Below are 18,083 nucleotides of genomic sequence, written 5' to 3' on the forward strand. Positions count from 1 at the left end.
ATTGCTTGACTTCATGGCAAACTCCCTTAACTGGGAAATCTGCATAGATCTGCTCTGGGGATAATATGTTTATGTTGTCAAGAGTTAGGCCTGTTCAACCCAGAGTAGGAGCATTATATTTCATGCTCTCTGGCAGAGATGCTTTACATAAAGTGATCTAGAATTCCTCTGCTTACACATACACTGAATATATAAATATTTATGACCTGTGCCCAGTAAATACGTATTGTTTTCGACTGGCTGATCTTGGTGTGTATTTTCACTTAAATGGGTTTTCCTGTAGAATTAGGTATAAAGTGGGGAATATAATGAAATGAAAATTGCTTTGGAAATATTGAATTGGCAGACTTTATGCTTTCGTTATGATCTCATATTCTAATTATACCAAAAATGGATTTTGATTACAATCCCCAAGTGTGTGTTCAAATATTCAATGGATTTTTATTGAACTGGTACAAATGACTTTTCTTTTTGATACATTATAGTCCCTAGGTGTTAATTAGATTTGGCAATTCTTTAATCCTACTACACCCCTACGATGATGCAACTATCCTTCACTAGATCTAGTGTCACTCAGGTCAATCCATGACTTCTACTGCCTTGTGAAAGCAAGGCATTATTATTTGTTTATTTATGTATTTATTATACTTTAAGTTCTAGGGTACATGTGCGCAAAGAGCAGATTTGTTACATAGGTACACATGTGCCAGGCTGGTGTGCTGCACCCATCAACTTGTCATTTACATTAGGCATTTCTCCTAATGCTATCGCTCCCCAAGCCAACCACTCCCCAACAGGCCACAGTGTATAATGTTCCCCGCCCTGTGTCCATGTGTTCTCATTGTTCACTTCCCACGTATGAGTGAGAACATGTGGTGTTTGGTTTTCTGTCCTTGTGATAGTTTGATGAGAATGATGGTTTCCAGCTTTCTCCATGTCCTTGCAAAGGACATGAACTTATCCTTTTTCATGGCTGTGTAGTATTCCATGGTGTATATGTGCCACATTTTCTTTATATTATTATTATACTTTAAGTTCTAGGGTACATGTGCACAATGTGCAGGTTTGTTACATATGTATATGTGTGCCATGTTGGTGTGCTGCACCCGTTAACTCGTCATTTACATTAGGTATATCTCCTAATGCTATCCCTACCGCCTCCCCCAACCCCATGACAGGCCCCAGTGTGTGATGTTCCTCACCCTGTGTTCAAGTGTTCTCATTGTTCAATTCCCACCTGTGAGTTAGAACACGTGGTGTTTGGTTTTCTGTCCTTACAATAGTTTGCTCAGAATGATGGTTTCTAGCTTCATCCATGTCCCTTCAAAGGACGTGGACTCATCCTTTTTTATGGCTGCATAGTATTCCAAGGTGTATATGTGCCACATTTTCTTAATTTAGTCTATCATTGATGGACATTTGGGTTGGTTCCAAGTCTTTGCTATTGTGAATAGTGCAGCAATAAACATACATGAGCATGTGTCTATAGCAGCATGATTTATAATCCTTTAGGTATATGCCCAGTAATGGGATGGCTGGGTCAAATGGTATTTCTAGTTCTAGATCCTTGAGGAATCACCACACTGTCTTCCACAATAGCTGAACTAGTTTACAGTCCCACCAACAGTGTAAAAGCATTCCTATTTCTCCACATCCTCTCCAGCATGTGTTGTTTCCTGACTTTTTAATGATCACCATTCTAACTGGTGTGAGATGGTATCTCATTGTGGGTTTTTTTTTTGTTGTTGTTGAGACGGAGTCTCGCTCTGTCTCCCAGGCTGGAGTGCTGGAGTGCAGTGGCCGGATCTCAGCTCACTGCAAGCTCCGCCTCCTGGGTTCCCGCCATTCTCCTGCCTCAGCCTCCTGAGTAGCTGGGACTACAGGCGCCCACTACCTCGCCCAGCTAGTTTTTTTTTTGTATTTTTTAGTAGAGACGGGGTTTCACCATGTTAGCCAGGATGGTCTCGATCTCCTGACCTCGTGATCCACCCGTCTCGGCCTCCCAAAGTGCTAGGATTACAGTCTTGAGCCACCGCGCCCGGCCCTCATTGTGGTTTTGACTTGCATTTCTCTGATGGCCAGTGATGATGAGCATTTTTCCATGTGTCTGTTGGCTGCATAAATGTCTTCCTTTGAGAAGTGTCTGTTCATATCCTTTGCCCACTTTTTGATGGGGTTGTTTGATTTTTTTCTTTCAAATTTGTTTAAGTTCTTTGTAGATTCTGGATATTAGCCCTTTGTCAGATGGGTAGACTGTAAAAATTTTCTCCCATTCTGTAGGTTGCCTGTTCACTCAGATGGTAGTTTCTTTTGCTGTGCAGAAGCTCTTTACTTTAATTAGATCCCATGTGTCTATTTTGGCTTTTGTTGCCATTGCTTTTGGTGTTTTAGTCATGAAGTCCTTGCCCATGCCTATGTCCTGAATGGCATTGGCTAGGTTTTCTTCTAGGGATTTTATGGTTTTAGGTCTAACATTTAAGTCTTTCATCCATCTTGAATTATTTTTGTATAAGGTGTAAGGAAGGGATCCAGTTTCAGCTTTCTACATATGGCTAGCTAGTTTTCCCAGCATCATTTATTAAATAGGAAATCCTTTCCCCATTTCTTGTTTTTGTCAGGTTTATCAAAGATCAGATGATTGTATATGTGTGGTATTATATCCGAGGGCTCTATTCTGTTCCTTTGGTCTATATCTCTGTTTTTGTACCACTACCATGCTGTTTTGGTTACTGTAGCCTTGTAGTATAGTTTGAAGTCAGGCAGCGTGATGCCTCCAGCTTTGTTCTTTTGGCTTAGGATTGTCTTGGCAATGTGGGCTCTTTTTTGTTTCCATATGAACTTTAAAATAGTTTTTTTCCAATTCTGTGAAGAAAGTCATTGGTAGTTTGATGGGAATGGCACTGAATCTATAAATTATCTTGGGCAGTATGGCCATTTTCACAATATTGATTCTTCCTATCCATAAACATGGAATGTTCTTCCATTTGTTTGTGTCCTCTTTTATTTTGTTGAGCAGTGGTTTATAGTTCTTGAAGAGGTCCTTCACTTCCCTTGTAAGTTGGATTCCTAGGTATTTTATTCTCTTTGAAGCAATTGTGAATGGGAGTCCACTCATGATTTGGCTCTCTGTTTGTCTGTTATTGGTGTATAGGAATGCTTGTGATTTTTGCACATTGATTTTGTATCCTGAGACTGCTGAAGTTGCTTGTCAGCTTAAGGAGATTTTGGGCTGAGATGATAGGGTTTTCTAAATATACAATCATGTCATCTGCAAACAGGGACAATTTGACTTCCTCTTTTCCTAAGTGAATACCTTTTATTTTTTTCTCTTGCCTGACTGCCCTGGCCAGAACTTCCAATACTATGGTGAATAGGAGTGGTGAGAGAGGGCATCTGTGTCTTGTGCTGGTTTTCAAAGGGAATGGTTCCAGTTTTTGCCCATTCAGTATGATATTGGCTATGGGTTTGTCATAAATAGCTCTTATTATTTTGAGATATGTCCCATCAATACCTAGTTTATTGAGAGTTTTTAGCATGAATGGCTGCTGAATTTTGTCAAAGGCCTTTCCTGCATCTATTGAGATAATCGTGTGGTTTTTGTCTTTGATTCTGTTTATATGATGGATTATGTTTATTGATTTGCATATGTTGAACCAGCCTTGCATCCCAGGGATGAAGCCAGCTTGATAGTGGTGGATAAGTTTTTTGATGTGCTGCTGGATCCGGTTTGCCAGTATTTTATTGAGGAATTTTGCATTGATGTTCACCAGGGATATTGGTCTAAAATTATCTTTTTTTGTTGTCTCTGCCAGGCTTCGGTATCAGGATGATGCTGGCCTCATAAAATGGATTAGGGAGGATTCCTTCTTTTTGTGTTGATTGGAATAGTTTCAGAAGGAATGGTACCAGTTCCTCTTTGTACCTCTGGTAGAATTGGGCTGTGAATCCATCTGGTCCTGGACTTTTTTTGGTTGGTCTCTTTCAATTATTGCCTCAATTTCAGAACGTGTTATTGGTCTATTCAGAGATTCAACTTTTTCCTGGTTTAGTCTTAGGAGGGTGTATGTGTCCAGGAATTTATCCATTTCTTCTAGATTTTCTAGTTTATTTGCATAGAGGTGTTTATAGTGTTCTCTGATAGTAGTTTGTATTTCTGTGGGATCAGTGGTGATATCCCCTTTATCATTTTTTATTGCATCTATTTGATTCTTCTCTCTTTTCTTCTTTATTAGTTTTGCTAGCAGTCTATCAATCTTGTTGATCTTTTCAAAAAACCAGCTCCTGGATTCATTGATTTTTTTTTTTGAGATGGAGTCTTGCTCTGTCACCCAGGCTGGAGTGCAGTGGCACCATCTCGGCTCACTGCAGGCTCCACTCCCGTGTTCATGCCATTCTCCTGCTTCAGCCTCCCGAGTAGCTGGGACTACAGCTGCCCACCACCATGCCCAGCTAATTTTTTGTATTTTTCGTAGAGATAGGATTTCACCGTGTTATCCAGGATGGTCTCTATCACCTGACCTCATGATCCGCCCGCCTGGGCCTCCCAAAGTACTGGGATTACAGGCGTGAGCCACTGCGCCCGGCTTCATTGATTTTTTGAAGGGTTTTTTATGTCTCTGTCTCCTTCAGTTCTGCTCTGATCTTAGTTATTTTTTGCCTTCTGCTAGCTTTTGAATGTGTTTGCTCTTGCTTCTCTAGTTCTTTTAATTGTGATGTTAGGGTGTCGATTTTAGATCTTTCATGCTTTCTCTTGTGGGCATTTAGTGCTATAAATTTCCCACTACACACTGCTTTAAATGTGTCCCAGAGGTTCTGGTATGTTGTGTCTTTGTTCTCATTGGTTTCAAAGAACATCATTATTTCTGCCTTCACTTCGTTATGTACCCAGTAGTCATTCAGGAGCAGGTTGTCCCATTTTCATGTAGTTGAGCAGTTTTGACTGAGTTTCTTAATCCTGAGTTCTAGTTTGATTGCACTGTGGTCTGAGAGACAGTTTGTTATAATTTCTGTTCTTTTACATTTGCTGAGGAGTGCTTTACTTCCAACTATGTGGTCAATTTTGGAGTAAGTGTAATGTAGTGCTGAGAAGAATGTATACTCTCTTGATCTGGGGTGGAGAGTTCTGTAGATGCCTATTAGGTCTGCTTGGTGCAGAGCTGAGTTCAATTCCTGGATATCCTTGTTAACTTTCTGTCTCGTTGATCTGTCTAATGTTGAAAGTGGGGTGTTAAAGTATCCCATTATTATTGTGTGTGAGTCTAAGTCTCTTTGTAGGTCTCTAAAGACTTGCTTTATGAATCTGGGTGCTCCTGTATTGGGTGTATATATATTTAGGATAGTTAGCTCTTCTTATTGAATTGATCCCTTATCATTATGTAATGGCCTTCTTTGTCTCTTTTGATCTTTGTTGGTTTAAAATCTGTTTTATCAGAGACTAGGATTGCAGCCCCTGCCTTTTTTTGTTTTCCATTTGCTTGGTAGATCTTCCTCCATCCCTTTATTTTGAGCCTGTGTGTGTCTCTGCACGTGAGATGGGTCTCCTGAATACAGCACACTGATGGGTCTTGACTCTTTATCCAATTTGCCAGTCTGTGTCTTTTAATTGGAGCATTTAGCCCATTTACATTTAAGGTTAATATTGTTATGTGTGAATTTGATCCTGTCATTCTGATGTTAGCTGGTTATTTTGCTCATTAGTTGATGCAATTTCTTCCTAGCATTGATGGTCTTTACAATTTGGCATGTTTTTGAAGTGGCTGGTACCTGTTGTTCCTTTCCATGTTTAGTGCTTCCTTCAGGAGCTCTTGTAAGACAGGCCTGGTGATGACAAAATCTCTAAGCATTTGTTTGTCTGTAAATAATTTTATTTCTCCTTCACTTATGAAGCTTAGTTTGGCTGGATATGAAATTTTGGGTTGAAAATTCTTTTCTTTAAGAATGTTGAATATTGGCTCTCACACTCTTCTGGCTTGTAGAGTTTCTGCCAGTAGATCCGCTGTTAGTCTGATGGGCTTCCCTTTGTGGGTAACTCAACCTTTCTCTCTGGCTGCCCTTACCATTTTTTCCTTCATTAAAACTTTGGTGAATCTGACAGTTATATGTCTTGGAGTTGCTCTTCTTGAGGAGTATCTTTGTGGTGTTCTCTGTATTTCCTGAATTTGAATGTTGGCCTGCCTTACTAGGTTGGGGAAGTTCTCTTGGATAATATCCTGAAGAGTGCTTTCCAGCTTGGTTCCATTCTCCTTGTCACTTTGAGGTATACCAATCAGATGTAGATTTGGTCTTTTCACATAGTCCCATATTTCTTGGAGGCTTTGTTCGTTTCTTTTTACTTTTTTTTTCTCTAAACTTTTCTTCTTGCTTCATTTCATTCATTTGATCTTCAATCACTGATACCCTTTCTTCCGCTTGATCAAATCGGCTACTGAAGCTTGTGTGTGTTTCACGTAGTTCTCGTGCCATGGTTTTCAGCTCCATCAGGTCATTTAAGGACTTCTCTACGCTACTTATTCTAGTTAGCCACTTGTCTAATCTTTTTTCAAGGTTTTTAGCTTCTTTGTGATGGGCTTGAACATCCTCCTTTAGCTAGGAGAAGTTTCTTATTACCGATCATCTGAAGCCTTCTTCTCTCAACTCGTCAAAGTCATTCTCCATCCAGCTTTGTTCCTTTGCTGGCAAGGAGCAGAAATCCTTTGGAGGACAAGAGGTGCTCTGATTTTTAGAATTTTCAGCTTTTCTGCTCTGGTTTATCCCCATCTTTTTGGTTTTATCTACCTTTGGTCTTTGATGATGGTGACGTACAGATGGGGTTTTGGTGTGGATGTCCTTTCTGTTTGTCAGTTCTCCTAATAGTCAGGACCCTCAGCTGCAGGTCTTTTGGAGTTTGCTGGAAGTCCACTCCAGACCCTATTTGCCTGGGTATCACCTGCGGAGGCTGCAGAACACAAATATTGCAGAATGGCAGATGTTGCTGCCTGATCCTTCCTCTGGAAGCTTCGTCTCAGAGGGGTACCTGGCTGTATGAGGTATCAGTCGGCCCCTACTAGGAGGTGTCTCCCAGTTAGGCTACTCAGGTGTCAGGGACCCACTTGAGGAGGCAGTCTGTCCATCCTCAGATCTCAAATTCCATGCTGGGAGAACCACTGCTCTCTTCAAAGCTCAGTTGGAAATGCAGTAATCACCCGTCTTCTATGTTGCTCACTCTGGGAGCTGCAGCCTGCAGCTGTTCCTATTCGGCCATCTTGGAATCTCCATGCCACATTTTCTTAATCCAGTCTATCATTGATGGAAAAGCAAGGCATTATTTTATGGGTTTTTTGTCTGTTTGTTTGTTTGTTTGTTTTGAGATGGAGTCTTGCTCTGTTGCCCAGGATGTCGTGCAGTGGCATGATCTTGGCTCATGGCAACCTCTGCCTCCTGGGTTCAAATGATTCTCCTGCTTCAGCCTCCTGAGTAGCTGGGAGTACAAGTGCATGCTACCATGCCTGGCTATTTTTGTATTTTTAGTAGATACGGGGGTTTCTCCATGTTGGCCAGGCTGGTCTTGAACTCCTGACCTTGGGTGATCCACCTGCCTCAGCTTCCCAAAGTGCTGGGATTACAGGTGTGAGTCACTGCACCCAGCCTAAGGCATCATTTTATGAACTTAAGTTTTTCCTTCACTTTTTGGTAATTAACCACAAGACTAAATGTTGGGGTTCACTTTGGGTATAACATCCTGAGCCTCTCCATAACTTTCCAGGCACTTTTTATTTTTTACCATTGGGATACAGATTTTCCCCACAGTGGATTACCTGTCCTCCAGCAATGCTCATTGTGTTCAAATAATTTTCAGTTGGTTATTCCAAGTAAATATGTCAAATAGTTTATGTTCTTGTTCCCAGTCTGTCTCTCTCCTTCGTTTTCTCTCTCTCTCTCTTTTTTTTTCTTTTTTTTGAGATTGTATCTTGCTGTGTTGCAAAGGCAACACAGTGACTCAAGTGATCCTCCCACCTCAGCCTCCCAAATAGCTGGGCCTACAGAAACATGCCACTGTGCCTGTCTCCCATTCTCTTTTCTTGTATTAGAATTTTGTGGCTGCATGTAACAAATGCAAGCAAAGGAGAAAAATCGGCCAGTCATAGTGGCTCACATCTGTAATCCCAATACTTTGGGAGACCGAGGTGGGAGGATTGCTTGAGGCCAGGAGTTTGAGATCAGTCTGGGCAACATAGGAAGACCCTACCTCTATAAAAATAACATTTTCAAAATTAACCATGTATGGTGGTGCATGCCTGTAGTCCCAGCTACTCAGGAAGGTGAAGCAGGAGAATCTCTTGAGCCCAGGAGGTCGGGGCTGCAGTGAGCTGTGATCACATCATTGCACTCTAGCCTGGACGACAGAGTGAGACCCTGTCTCAAAAAATGGTGGTGGGGGAGGGGGGAGTGAGAATTTATTGGAAGAATACTGAGTTATTTCATTTAATTAAACCAAGGAAATAAATTATGGTAGAAACAAATAATAAAATTTTATGTTGCTGTTTAAAACACTGAGATAGTAGTATACCTGCTTGTATGGCAAGATAGTCAGGATGTAATGTTAAGTTACAGAACACTGCTTATATCATGATCCCACTGGGTTAAGAAATGCTTATAAATGGATATACAAATTTTGGAAGTATATGCAAGTAAATGTTAACAGTGATTTCTCTAGGGAGTAAGGTTACCAGAACGGGAGGGGTGTCAGTGGATTTTACCTTCATTTATTCTCTTCTTGAGAACTATTTGTACACTGTGAGCTTTGGCAGCCATAGAGGTAAGCCACCCAAACCTCCCTTAAGAAAACCTGCTGTAAAATGGTGCAGCTGCTATGGAAAACAGCATGCAAGTTTCTCCAAAAATGCAACTACCATATGATTCAGCTATACTACTTCTGGGTATTTATCAAAAAACAAAAACAAAAACAAAAAACAAAAAAATACTTGAAATCAGGATCTTGGATATCTGCACTTCCATGTTCATTTGCAGCACTGTTCTTAGCCAAGGACTGGAAACAACCTAAAGTCTATTGACCAATGAATGAATTTAAAAATATGTACTATAGACACACAATGGAATATTATTCAGCTTTAAAAAAGGAAATCCTGCAATATGCAACAACATGATAAAATTGAGGACATTATGCTAAGAGAATAAGCCAGTCCCAGAAGGATAAATACTCCATGACTCCACTTATATGAGGTATCTAAAATAGTCAAACTTATAGAAACAGAGAGTAGAATGGTGGTTGCAGGAAATGGGAGGTTGCTAATCAATGGATATAACATTTCAATTATGCAAGATGAATTCTAGAGCTCTGCTGTACAATATCGTGCCTGTAGATGACAATACTGCATTATGCACTTAAAACTCATTTGAGTAGAACTCACGTTAAGTGTTCTTGCCACAATAAAACAATGTTAATACATACATAATGAAAATTATTTTTTAAGTTATGTCAAAGAGAGAGAAAGAGGGAAGGAAGGAAGAAAGACAGGAAGGCAGGTAGGCCTCTGTGAGAACTATAGTTCCCTGGCCAGCCTCCAGCTGCTGTTTTTTTTTTTTTTGTGGGGCTAGTGGGGATGGAGTCTCGCTCTGTTGCCCAGGTTGGAGTGCAGTGGTACAATCTCAGCTCACTGCAACCTCCGCCTGCCAGGTTCAAGCAATTCTCCTGCTTCAGCCTCCTAAGTAGCTGGGGTTACAAGCGTGAACCACCATGTCCAGCTAAGTTTTTTCTTTTTTTCTTTTTTTGAGACAGAGTCTTGCTCTGTAGCCTAAGCTAGAGTGCAGTGGCACAATCTTGGCTCACTAAAACCTGCATCTCCCAGGTTCAAGTGATTCTTCTGCCTCAGCCTCCCGAGTAGCTGGGACTACAGGGGCAAACCACCATGCCCAGCTAATTTTTATATTTTTAGTAGAGACAGGGTTTCACTGTGTTGACCAGGCTTGTCTTGAACTCCTGACCTCAGCTGATCGGCCTGCATTGGCCTCCCAAAGTGCTGGGATTACAGGCATGAGCCACTGCACCCGGCCATGCATGGTTAATTTTTTGTATTTTTAGTAGAGACAGGGTTTCACCATGTTGGCCAGTCTGGTTTCGAACTCCTGACCTCAAGTGATCTGCCTGCCTTGGGCTCTCAAAGTGCTAGGATTACAAGTGTGAGCCACCATGCCCAGGCAGCTGCTGTTTTTGGATCCACCTCAGTTCTCACACTGAGGCCGCTTTCTGATTTACTCTCAATGACTGCACACAGTAGGAATACTAAGTCTGAGGTACATAATACACAGCCACTGATTTAGTAAATGCATTTTTTCCCCTACCTCTACCAGGAAAAAGACTAGAAATAGTTCACATCCATGTGGGACAGACAATATTTACTTAATTTTGTCCCAAGAATAGTATTTGCTCCTTTGATGATAAAATGTGAATCATAGGCTATTATAGTTTGGATATTTGTCCCCACCCAAATCTCATGTTGAATTGTAATCCCCAGTGCTGAACGTGGGGCCTGGCCAGTTGGATCATGGGGGCGAATCTCTCATAGCTTGGTACTGTCTTTTGAGTTCTCTAGAGATCTAGTCATTTAAAAGTGTGTGGCACCTGCCCCCGGACTTTGTTCCTGCTTTCACCATGTGATGTGCCTTCTTCCCCTTTGCCTTCTGCCATGATTGGAAGTTTCCTGAGGCCTCCCCAGAAGCAGATGCTGCCATGCTTCCTGTACAGCCTGTAGAAATGTGAGCCAATTAAACCTCTTTTCTTATAAATTACCCAGTCTCAGCCATTTCTATATAGCAATCTAAGAGAAAATTGGCAACGGGGTGAATTACTATAAAAATACCTGAAAATGTGGAAGTCATTTTGGAACTGGGTAATAGGCAGAGGCTGAAAGAGTTTACAAGGCTCAGAAAAAGACAGGAAGATGAGGGAAGGTTTAAAACTTCTTAGAGACTGGTTCAATGACTGTGACCAAAATGCTGATAGTGATATGGACAGCAAGATCCAAGCTGCTGAGTCTCAAATGGAAATTAGGAAGAAAGTTGGAGCTTATATTTAATAGGGAAGCAGAACATAAAAGTTTGGAAATTTTGTAGCCTGCCCATGTGGCAAAGAAAGAAAAAGCTTTCTCAAAAGAGGAATCCAAGCAGGCTGTGGAGCAACCACTTGCTAAAGATATTTACATAACTAAAAAGGAGCCAGTGCTAACAATCAAGACTGAAAAAAGGCCTTGAATACATTTCAAAGACCTATGCAGCAGCTCCTCCTATCACAGGCCCTAGGCCTAGGAGGGAAGAATGATTTCATGTTTCTGTCCTGTGCAGGGCAGAGCTCCACTGCCCTGCATAGCCTTGGGACACTGCTCCCTACATCTTGGCAGCTCTAGCTCCAGCCAGGGTTCAAAGGCGCCCAAGTACAGCTTAAGCGACCACTTTGGATAATACAAGTTGTAAATGGCTTCCATGTGGTGTTAAGCCTGCCAGTACAAAGAGTGCAAGAGTGGTGAGTTCTTGGCAGCCTCTGCCTAGGTTTCAGAGGATGTATGGAAAAGCCTGATGTTCAGGCAGAAACCTATTGCAGCGGTGGAGCCCACATGGAGAACCTCTACTAGGGTAGTGCAGAGGGGAAATGTGGGGTTGGGGGCCCCACATGGAGTCCCTTCTGGGGCATTGCCTTGTGGAGTTGTAAGAAGAGGGCCACCATCCTCCAGACCCAAGAATGATAGATGCACCTGCAGCTTGCTCCCTGAGCCTGAAAAGGCCACAGGCACTCCACAACCTGTGAGAGCACCTGAGGGGGTGAACCCTGCAAAAACACAGGGGCGGAGCTGCCCAAGGCCTTGGGAGTCCACCCCTTGCAGCAGTGTGCCCTGGATATGGAATATGGAGTCTAAGATTTAATGACTGCCCTGCTAGGTTTTGAACTTGCTTGGGCTCCGTAACCCTTCTTTTGGCCTGTTTCTCCCATTTGGAACAAAAATGTTTACCCAATACCCATACCCCCATTGTATCTTCAAAGTAAATAACTTGTTTTGAATTTACAGGTTTATAGGTAGAAGGAACTCATTTGCACATAAAAATTTGGATTTGAAATTTGGAACTTTTGAGTGAATGCTGGAATGAGTTAAGACTTTGGGGGGACTGTTGGGAAAGCATAATTGTACTTTGTAATGTGAGGACATGAGATTTGGGAGGGGCTAGGGTGAAATGATATAGTTTGCATATTTGTCTCTGCCCAAATCTCAGGCTGTAAAGGTGGGGCCTCGTGGGAGGTGTTTGGACCATAGGGGTGGATCCTGCATAGCTTGCTGCTGTCTTCATGGCAGTGAGTTCTCTCGAGATCCGGTAATGTGTGTGGCATCTCCCCCCATATGCTCCTGCTTTCACCATGTGATGCACCTGCTCCTCCTTTGGCTTCCGCCATGAAATGGAAGCTTCCTGAGGCCTCCCCAGAAGCAGATGGCTGCTGTGCTTCCTGTAGGAACAGGAGCCAATTAAATCTCTTCTCTTGTAAATTACCCAGTCTCAGGTATTTCTTTATAGCAATGCAAGAATGGCCTAATACGTGGGCCATCTGGACATTCCATAGAACATTACATCAATGACATCATGCTAAATAAGCAAAATGAATGTAAGGTAGCTAGAACACTGGAAGCCTTGCTATGTGTTCCAGTTGAGAGAGAAACCCTACATAGATCTGGGGATCTGCCATTCCTTTCTTTCTTTTTTTTTTTTTTTAATGGAGTTTCACTCTTGTTGCCCAGGTTGGAGTGCAATGGCACAATCTCAGCTCACTGCAACCTCCGCCTCCCGGGTTCAAGCAATTCTCCTGCCTCAGCCTCCCAAGTAGCTGGGATTACAGGTGTGCACCACCACACCTGGCTAATTTTTGTATTTTTAGTAGAGACGGGGTTTCACCATCTTGGCCAAGCTGGTCTCAAACTCCTGACCTCATGATCCACCCGCCTCGGCCTCCCAAATGCTGGGATTACAGGCGTGACCCACTGCGCCCAGCCAGGATCTGCCATTCCTTTAAGGGTTCTAGGAGACCAGGGGTCATGGGCATGCTGGAATACTCTACAGAGTAAAAAGACACATTACTACGTTTTGCATCACTTGCTACACGGAAGCAAGCACTGTAACTCTGGGGTTCTCTAGATTCAGAAAGCAAGACATTCCACGTAGAAAGACTACTCCAACCCATATAGTAAATGACATGAAAAAAATAGTAGGCTTGAGTAGGGCCTTAGAGCAAGAAAGGGCTGTTGAAAATTAAGATTCAGGCTATGATGCAAGCAGCCCTGCAAATTGGACCACATGATCTGACAAACTTTATAAGAGGGTGTCAGCGGCAGGAAAAGATGCGATGTAATGTGGAGTTTACATCAGAAGCTCATGGAACTGTGGAGGGGCTACCCAAAGGTGTAAAGTGGATCTGTGCAGTGTTAAGGAGTGGAATTGTGCCACTCAGTTCTCAAGAAAACTGGATACAAGTAACAAATCTGGCTGACAGCCACCAGCTGCCAGTCCTCCTGATCTGTTGCAGCACTCACATGAAACCCATGTGTTCTCCCCAGGCTGCTCCGGAGTGGTAGTCAGGCCATCTCTGCCCAATCCAAGGCTACTCTAATAGGTCATCTGCTCCGAGACTTCTCATCAGGCTGGCAGACTCTCAGAGCAGCTGAGGTTTTTCTTTTCTCTCTCTTCTGTCATATGCACATTGCATTCTGAAGGCCTTCCCTGCCTACTGGTCCCTTTTCCTTGTATCCCTTACAGGCATTTCCCTCAATACAGCTCTAGCTTATGTGACTCCACCTTGGTGTCTGCCTTTTGGAGGATCCAAGGTGACACTACCATGCATGCTTTAACAATAAACTTGTTAAATGATAATAATCGAGTTTTTTTTTTGAGACAGGGTCTTACTCTGTTACCCAGGCTGGAGTGCAATGGCATGATCACGGCTCACTGCAGCCTCGATCTCCTGGGCTCAGGTGATCCTGTCACCTCCGTCTCCTGAGTAGCTGGGACAAGTGTGCACTACCATGCTGGCTAATGTTTTGCATTTTTTGTAGACGCCAGATTTTACCATGCTGCCCAGGCTGGTCTTGAACTCCTGGGCTCAAGTGAGCCGCCCACCTCAGCCTACCAGTGTTGGCATTACAGGCATGAGGCACTGTGCCCAGCTAGTTTTTCAAACGATTCTCCTGCCTCAGCCTCCTGAGTAGCTGGGATTATGCGCCACCATGCCTGGCTAATTTTTGTATATATAATTTTTAGTAGAGATAGAGTTTCACCATGTTGGTCAGGCTGGTCTCGAACTCTTGACCTCAAGTGATTTGCCCACCTGGGCCTCCCAAAGTGCTGGATTACAGGCACGGGCCACCATGCCCAGCACCTCGTTGATTTTTTTTTGTGATGGAGTCTCACTCTGTCGCCCAGGCTGGAGTGCAGTGGTGTGTTCTTGGCTCACTGCAACCTCTGCCTCCCAGACTCAAGGGATTCTGCCTCAGCCTCCCAAGTAGCTGGAATTACAGGTCCATGTCCCGCTAATTTTTTGTATTTTTAGTAGAGACAAAGTTTCCATGGAGGCCAGGCTGGTCTTGAACTCCTGGCCTCAAGTGATCTGCCCACCTCAGCCTCCCAAAGTGTTGGGATTGCAGGTGTGAGCTACTGTGCCCGGCCATTGAATTTAAAAAAAATAGCTGCCATTGCGTTGCAATTGTCTACAGTATTCACATGGTGTACAGGCTTGTAGCTTACGAGCAAGAGGCTATACCATATAGCCTAGGTGTATATAGTAGGCTGTACCACATAGGTGTAAGTACACTCTATGATGTTCAGGGTGAAATTTTTAAAAAGTTTGCATTTCTTCAGAGATTAAAAACTTACAGTAACAACTATTTAGCATGGACAGATAAAAGTGTGATAAAAAGGACAGGGGAAAATCCACTGAATAGTGCTCACCTATGTGCCAAAAGGAGTAATCATGTTAGAAGGTATCATAGAAATCAGCCTGTTAAGAACCAAAGGACTCAAGAGCAAAAGGCGAAGAGTAGAAAAAAGGGAATGACATGTGGAGCTAGAAATCAAGTCTAGATATCTGAACCAAAGTGAACTGATATAAAGAACAAGTCATACTGCACGCTATTTTATTTCCAGTACATGGTGTCTTTATTTAGAAAACAGACTGCATCAAACAGGTTAGTTATTGCTTTCTTGTTCTGTACATTCACATTCTCCACTTGGAAAAACACATAGTCAAATCTATCTTCATCCATTCTGTTGATGAGGGTAAGCAAAAAAGTAACCCCACTGGTTACTTCAAAAGAACCTAGGGGGGAAAAACACAACTTATTTAAATAATAGATATTAAAAGTCTCTATAACCAGGATAAGAAAAAATAAAAAGAAAATAAAGACAGAAAATCAACTAACATGACAATAAAACATTCTAAATAGATTAGACTACCAAAAATCACAACCAGCTTTGTGTTATTACCATTCTTTGTCTTGGTGAGCTCAACTAAAAAAGGTACACTCTGATTCTGACTTAGAAGACATTTAATGTTCTTATCATTAAAAAATAAAAGCTAAACCTATTACTGTTTTACAAGAACAATCTTATTTCCCAAATTTGACACTCTTTCAGGAAAAACTATTCTAACTCCCTGGAAATTGTTCTCTCTAGTGAGTGAACAGTCATAAGTTCAATTTATAGGTCCATAATATTTTCTGCTTAATTAAGATGCTAACATCAAAACAGCCAAAACGTTTTTCCTTTTTCAATCTGTAAGTTTTGTGATTTTAGACAGCTTATTTAGTTAATATATTTTCCCAAAGTTTTCTTTTTTGTTTTTTCTAGAGACAGGGTCTTGCTTTGTTACCTAGGCTGGCCTCAAGTGATCCTCCCATCTTGGCCTCTCAAAATGCTGGGATTACAGACAAGAGCCATGGTGCTCAGCCTCCCAGGAATTAATTTAAACTGCACTATACAAATAACATATTTTACAAAAAACAAAAAACAAAACAAAACAACCTAATTTCAGACACTGAATATTCGTAACTTTAAAAATATAATTGTGCCAGGCGCAGTGCCTCATGCCTGTAATCCCAGCACTTTGGGAGGCTGAGGCAGGCGGATCGCGAGGTCAGAAGTTCGAGACCAGCCTGACCAACATGATGAAACCCCGTCTGTAGTAAAAATACAAAAACTAACCAGGCGTGATGGCGTGCGCCTGTAATCCCAGCTATTCAGGAGGCTTATGCAGGAGAATCGCTTGAACCCAGGAGGCGGAGGTTGCAGTTAGCCAAAATCGCGCCACTGCACTCCAGCCTGGGTGACAGAGCAAGACTGTCTCAAAAAAAATATTTTTTATAATTACATAATATATATTTTACAATTATATATTTTTATAATTATATACTATACATATAAAAAATCACGAAGATGATCCATACTATTACTCCTTAGCAATCCTGTAATACAGACAATTATGCTTCATTTTAGTCAGAAAAATTGTACCAAGAGAAAAAATCTAATGAAAATTCCTTGTAGCATACACAAAATAAAACAAAATTATTGCGCCGATATGCCTAGACAAACAAAATTCAAGTTAAATGCTCTCTCGTGTTCCAGGTTAACTTTACAATAAATTACAGAAAAAAAACAATTTTTGATTCAGATTAAAACTCAAGTTTATCACTTTCTTTCAGTTCTACAGCATTAACATTTTTATATAGTAATCAAAATTACTGTTCTGTCACCTAGGCTCGAGTACAGTGGAGAAAGAGTGAGACCCCGTCTCAGGCTGGGGGCGGTGGCTCAAGCCTATAATCCCAGTACTTTGGGAGGCCGAGACGGGCGGATCACGAGGTCAGGGGATCGAGACCATCCTGGCTAACATGGTGAAACCCCGTCTCTACTAAAAAAATACAAAAAACTAGCCGGGCAAGGTGGCGGGCGCCTGTAGTCCCAGCTACTCGGGAGGCTGAGGCAGGAGAATGGCATAAACCCAGGAGGCAGAGCTTGCAATGAGCTGAGATCCGGCCACTGCACTCCAGCCTGGGCAACAGAGCGAGACTCTGTCTCAAAAAAAAAAAAAAAAAAAAAGAGTGAGACCCCGTCTCAAGGAAAAAAGAAAAAAAAAAAGCTGAAATAAGATAAGAACCATATGCCTTTCATTTCTGTCCAACTGATCTTGCCAGAAACAACAGATACTATAGTTAAAATAAATAAGTAGTTGGGTGAATAAACAGGTTTGCATCTTATTATAAATTTAATTGAAATTTACATTCTTTAATTCTAGAGAACTTCAAAGTATCACTTAATTTCTATTCAGTCTAGTCAAATTCTAATGAAGAATGCAAATGAAAAGTAGGGAGTGAGGGAGGAAGAGAAAGACAGACATATACACTCTCTTAGGAAAAACAGGCAGGCAGAGATGGAAAATGGCAACATCGGATAATTAAAATTCAGGACTGAATGTGAGAGAAAGCAGCTTACAAACAGACTTGGTAAGGGAGAGGCACAAAGACAGGGAGAGAGAGAGGAACAGGGGAAAAGCCAGATAAGCAAGAGAGAAAGGCGAACAGGCAGGGTGGAACTGATGGCAGGGTGGAACATGGCACAGTGACAAAGAAATCTCTAGGTCTTGACCTAGAGACAGCCAGTTGGAAGAGATCACTCCACCCCCAGTAATTTTTTTCCAATTATACTCTTTTGTTATTTCCCAAAGCTCCCACTAAAAAGGGAAGAATCTTTTATTTATTATTTATTTCTTTTGAGATGGAGTTTTGTTCTTGTCACCCAGGCTGGAGTGCAGTGATGTGATCTCCGCTCACTGCAACCTCTGCTTCCTGGGTTTCAAGCTATTCTTCTACCTCAGCCTCCTGAGTAGCTGGAATTACAGGTGCCTGCCACCACGCCCAGCTAATTTTTGTATTTTTTAGTAGATATGGGGTTTCTCCATGTTGGCCAGGCTAGTTTTGAACTCCTGACCTCAGATGATCCACTCACCTCAGTCTCCCAAAGTGTTAGGATTACAGGCGTGAGCCATGGTGCGTGGCCAGAAC

At 42.0% G+C, this 18,083-nt stretch overlaps 1 protein-coding gene across 16 annotated transcripts in view; it reads right to left on the minus strand.

Annotated features, from left to right (window-relative positions):
• Positions 1–15,159: 15,159 nt before the first annotated feature.
• The window catches only part of RIMKLB (ribosomal modification protein rimK like family member B), a 92,730-nt gene continuing 89,806 nt past the window's right edge, over positions 15,160–18,083 (minus strand). For all 16 annotated transcript variants that reach the window (XM_031650281.1, XM_031650275.1, XM_031650278.1 and 13 more), the window contains one exon: positions 15,160–15,343. The gene's annotated coding sequence lies outside the window, so the exon portion shown is untranslated. The remainder of the gene's footprint in view (positions 15,344–18,083) is intronic.

Source organism: Papio anubis, chromosome 9, assembly GCF_008728515.1.
Source record: "Papio anubis isolate 15944 chromosome 9, Panubis1.0, whole genome shotgun sequence".
In the NCBI taxonomy this organism is placed as follows: Eukaryota; Metazoa; Chordata; class Mammalia; order Primates; family Cercopithecidae; genus Papio; species Papio anubis.